The sequence below is a fragment of the Psammomys obesus genome, unplaced genomic scaffold (genome assembly GCF_907164565.1).
Source record: "Psammomys obesus unplaced genomic scaffold, mPsaObe1.curated_primary_1811, whole genome shotgun sequence".
Classification (NCBI taxonomy): domain Eukaryota; kingdom Metazoa; phylum Chordata; class Mammalia; order Rodentia; family Muridae; genus Psammomys; species Psammomys obesus.
Window position 1 is genome coordinate 12,945,902 of NW_026585644.1, and position 5,573 is coordinate 12,951,474.

The 5,573-nt window shown below is 41.2% G+C and overlaps 1 pseudogene; it reads right to left on the bottom strand.

The window, feature by feature from the left end:
* Positions 1-5,573, bottom strand: part of LOC129687329 (laminin subunit beta-4-like) — a 119,922-nt pseudogene that overhangs the window by 17,751 nt on the left and 96,598 nt on the right.

Here is a 5,573-nt window from a genome sequence, read left to right on the forward strand (position 1 = left end):
TTTCTTTCTTTCTTTCTTTCTTTCTTTCTTTCTTTCTTTCTTTCTTTTATGTAGTCTTGGCTGGCCTGGATCTGGCCTTGAACTCAGAGAGCCTCCCAAGTACTGGGATTAAAGGTGTGTGCATCACCACAACTGCCCCGAGTACATTTGTCTTTTTAAAAAAAGATAAAACTAGGTTGCTTCCAGATTCTGGCTATTATGAATAAAGCTTCTATGAACATGGTTGAGCAAGTGTCCTTGTTGAATGGTAGAGCATCTTTTGGGTATATGCTTAGTAGTGGTTATAGCTGGGTCTTGAGATAGCACTATTTCCAATTGTCTGAGAAAGCACAGATTGATTTCCAAGGTAGTTGCAAAAGTTTGTGCTCCCACTAGCAATGGAGGAGTGTTCCCCTTTCTCCACATCCTCGCCAGCATGTGCTGTCACTTGAATTTTGGGTCTTAGCCACTCTGAGTGGTGTAAGAGGGAATCTCAGAGTTGTTTTGATTTGCATTTCCCTGATGAAGGATGTTGAGCATCTCTTTAAATCTCTTTAAAATCTCCACCATTTGATAGTCTTCTGTTGAGAATTCTGTTTTTAGTTCTGTATCCTCTTTTTAAATTAGATTATTTGGTTTGTTGGAGTTTAATTTCTTGAGTTCTTTATATATTTTGGATATTAGCCCTCTGTTGGATGTAAGATCGGTGAAGATCTTTTCGTAGTGTACAGGCTGTCGTCTTGTTCTGATGACGGTGTCCTTTGCTTTATAGAAGCTTTTCATTTTCACGAGGTTCCATTTATTGATTGTTGATCTTAGAGCCTGTGCTGTTGGTGTTCTGTTCAGGAAGTTGTCTCCTGTGCCAATGAGTTCAATGAGCTCTTTCCCACCTTTCCTTCCAACAGATTTAGTGTGTCTGGTTTTATGTGAGGTCTTTGAGCCACTTGAACCTAGATGTCCCTCAACTGAAGAATAAATACAGAAACTGTGGTACATTTACACAATGGACTATCACTGCCCAGCTGTTAAAAACAAGGAAATCATGAAATTTGCAGGCAAATGGATGGAACTAGAAAAGATCATGCTGAGTGAGGTAACCCAGATCCAGAAAGACACGCATGGTATGTACTCACTCATTAGTGGATATTAGCTATATAATACATACTACAATCCACAGACCTAAAGAAGCTAAATAACAAGGAGGACCCTAGGGAGGATACTTAATTCTCATTCAGAAAAGTAAATAGAATAGTCACTGGAAGCAATTGAAGAGAAGGGACAGGATGGGAGCCTACCATAGAAAGACTCCATCTGAAAGACTCTATCCAGGAGGAAATCAAAGCAGATGATGAGACTCACAGCCAAACTTTGGGCAGAGCACAGAGAGTTGTAGGAAAAAGAGTGGGGGGATAGAAAGACCCAGAGGGGACAGGAGCTCCACAAAGAGACCAACAGAACCAAGAAATCTGGGCCCCTGGGGTTCCTGCAGAGACTAATGCACCAACCAAGGACCATGCATGGAAAGGACCTAGACCCCCTGCTCTGATGTAGCTGATAGGCAGCTCAGTCTCCATATGGGTTCCCTAATTAGGAGAGCAGGGGCTGTCTCTGACATGGACTCTGTTGCTGGCTCTTTGATCACTTCCCCCTGGTGTGTGTCTGAGTCCTTGCCAGGACAGAGGAAGAAAATGCAGGCAGTCCTAATGAGACTTGATAGTCTGGGGTCAGATGGTAGGGGAGGAGGGCTCCTCCTTTCTGAGGACTAGGGGGAAAGAGGGAGGGAGGGTAGGATCAGGAGGAGACAAGGGAGGGCGCTACTATCAGGATGTAAAGTGAATAAATTATAAGATACAAATTTGAATTAAAAAAATAAAGAAAAAAGATAAAACTTATCCTCATTTAAAAACTTACCTAATAAAAAGTTTTTCAATTTTTTTTAATTAAAAGATCCATTTATTCATCTTCAAAGTCACTTGTATTTCTGATCTGGAATAAGAAAAAAAAAAAGGAACATAGAAAGAAATTAAGGAAGTTCAGTGATAATTATTTACTTGGCTGGACTAAATAAAAGATCACTAAAAAACTAGATACAAGTGTACATAAACAAACTATAGATTCATTTGAAAGGAATTTTTGAAATTGATGATTATTAATTTTTTCATTATTATGTCTTCATAATAACTCTAGTTTACGTTTTACAATATAGTTGGTGATCAGAATCATTACTTGATCACACATTGACCTAATAACATGCATGAATTTTTCTAATATAAATCTAAAACACAGGCTTAATGACTAAGCCCTTCTTATCTTAGTGGTGGCCATTTTTAACAGGTTGAAAGGAACTTTTTCTGTATAGGTTAAATAGTTACTCTAAACATTCCTCAAATTAAACAATGCACTTTCTTTGAAAGCTAACAAGAAAATATTTCTCCTTTCACAAATGAGCTAAAGCTGAGAGCCGGCTGTGGAGAGAAACCCCTCCACCTCATCCTGGGGGGAAGAATTGTGCAACTGATATGCACAATTAAGAAGTGCACATTCTTAATTGTGTGATTTGGAAAAGGTCATGGATTCTTTTCTTGAGGTTCCAACAAATTATAGGTGGTGGGGGTGAGAAATCACAGGACAACATTGCCAAGTTGAGCCTTATTAAATAAATTAATTGTGACAGAAGTAGAGCTAATTAGGGACAAACAGAATGGGGGAAAGAGAGCCTTTTATTTCCCCACAAAAGTGACCTGCTGAATTTGAACCACACAGCTTTTGTGAAAAAGGATTTAAGTTGTAGCCATTAGCAAGTGATAATACAAAAAAATAAGTCTTTCTATGATTAAGACATGTATCTTAATTTTCTGGAGAGTGGGCTTAATTCTCTAAAGCAGTTAAGCTCAGAATGCACCAAGTGATACAGGTGAAATCTCAGAGGCCATAGGATGATGGAGCTTCAGACTGGCACGGGCACATGTAATGTATATATCGAGAGGCTGGGTGTAGAGGACAGAGAGGAGACAGAGACAGAGAGAAACAGGGAAACGGAGGAACGAGGGAGGGAGAGATAGAGAAAGAGAAAGGGAGGGGATGAAGGGTGGAGATATATGTATAGATAGAGAGTGAGTGTGAGAGTAAGAGAGTGGAAGAGAGGGAGAAAGAGAGAGCGATGAGGGTGTAAACCGTATTACCTCACCTTGAAAACATCTCTGCATGCCATCTGCTGTCACGTCAGATTCCTGCGAAACCTCACAGTCTTTGCTGGCATTCTCCTGCCCTCTAATCAGAAAGAAAATAGCCCATCATTTTGTCAACAGGACAATCTCGCTCTCATTCTCTTCCCGGTTCCTACTTAACCTGTGCTGATTAAACCAGATCTTGTTAATGCAGACGTCAGCAATTATCTTTTAACACAGGACAGCTTAACACCATGATCAACTTAATAAGAACCTAGCAGCAATCAGGGCTCATTTCAGAGTTGGGAGAAGTCCGTTGTTGAGAAAGAGGAGCAGAACTGTTTAAAGGCATCGAGAAATTGAGGACTCTTAACCACTGAGGTCTAAAATGGGGTTTTGCATTGCTAGGATTACTGTTGCATTCCCAACTAAATCTGACACACAGGAGGGGCCCAAGTTCTAGGTCTATGTCTGACACACAGGAGGGGCTCAGAGTGTTTTCCTGAAAGCAAGGAAAATGTGTGTGTGTGTATCTTGACTGAGGTCTTTCAAGCCTGGCTTTCTATCTTTTTCTTGGCACAAGGACCTATTTCCCATGTTTACATTTTTGTTTTTCTTGGGAGTTGGCTTCTATTTCTTAAAATTTTCTTTTAAGCAACTGTTCATTTTTATTTCTTGAGATTAAAAAAAAAAGAGCAAATGATGAATATCCAACCCTTAAAATTTGTTCTAAGTACATTGTTGAAAAAACGATATGCCATTATTGTGTTTGGAAAACCAAAGACTAGAGTGCATACTGAAAAGCCTGAAAGAGGGCTGGAGGTGTGGTCTGACAGCAGAGGATTTCCCTGGTCTCTGTGAGGTCCTGAGATCCCACCACCACAAAAAGACGAGATGCCAAACCCTTACAGAAAGCTAGGGGATTAAAAATGATGCTCATTTGTAAACACAGGAAAGCACATTAAATAATTTCAAAGTATTACAGACTCAGCAATAAGATATTTATTCATTTATTTTAAAACTTTTTAATTAACTTTTTAAATTAATTACATACTTTTGAGACAGGGTTTGTTTGTGTAGCCTTGGCTGTCCTGGAACTCACTGTGTAGAAGGCTGGCTTTGAACTCGCAGAGTTCCGCCTGCCTCTGCCCTCCAGTGCTAGGATTAAAGGAGTGCACCACCGCTGCCTGGCATTAAATAATTTAAAGAGTGTTAGGGAGCTGGAGAGATGTCTTAGTGGTTAAGAGCTCTTCCAGAGGACCCAGGTTTAGTTCCCAACATCCACATCAGGTAGCTCACAAGTGCTAGAACCAACTCTAGGGGATCTGGCACCTTCTTCTGGCCTCTTCAGGTAGACACACATGCACGCACACTCACACACACACACACACACACACACACACACCACCACCACCACCACCACCACCAGCACCAGCACCGCCACCATCATGTTAGTCTGGGGAGCTAGTTCAGTCTATAAAGTGCTTGCCACACCACCACGATGAGCTGAGTTTGATTCCAAGTGAAAAGTTGAGTGTAGTGGCGTGCGCTTATCCTCTCCATGCTGGGGAGGTGGAGACAGGAGGGTGCTTGGGTCCCTCTAGTCTAGCTTATTTTGGTGAGCAACATACAAACCAACCACTGAACATCTTTCTTAAAAAGCAAGGTGGATGGCTATCCTGAGCATAACAACAAGACTGACTTCTGGTCTCCATACACACCCCACACGTGTCGTACACACACGCAAACTCACATGCATACCACACACAGTTCTGCGCGCACACACACACAAGAAACAGCACGTTGTCACATCTATCATCACAGAAAGGAGTGCGAAACCTCTGAAGCAGGTTTACTGTTCATTTCTGACATTAAAATTTAGTAAGGTTTGAAATATATCTTTGAATTCATAAAAATTATTCTTTGCTTTGAGAGCTCTGTATCGTCTTCAAACCCCCAAGGCTGCATCTTGACATTTTCATGAGGTCTGTGCTCTTACGAACAAGCAAATATGTCCACACAAGTCTGTGGCCTGTGGCAGTCTGAGATTTTCTTTCTCCTCAGATGTTGTGTGTTCCCGTACATCCACCTGATGGGCACATCTTCTTATAAAACCCACACTGATGTCCTTATTGTAATTTTCAGAAAACTGCAGTTTTCACTTGGCAGGACACGTGATTTCTTAATTACAAGCTAAATACAACTCCAGGGGTTGGAGAGATGGCTCAGTGGTTAGGAGCTTTTGAAGACAATTTTTTTATTTTTCTCCAGAGGTTCTGTGTCAAGCACCCACACGGCAGCTTGCAACCATCTTGTTAGTGCAGTTCCAGGGGATGTGACATCATCTTCTGACCTCTGTGGGTACCTTGCATGCATGTGGTACACACACACACACACACACACACACACACACACACACACACACAC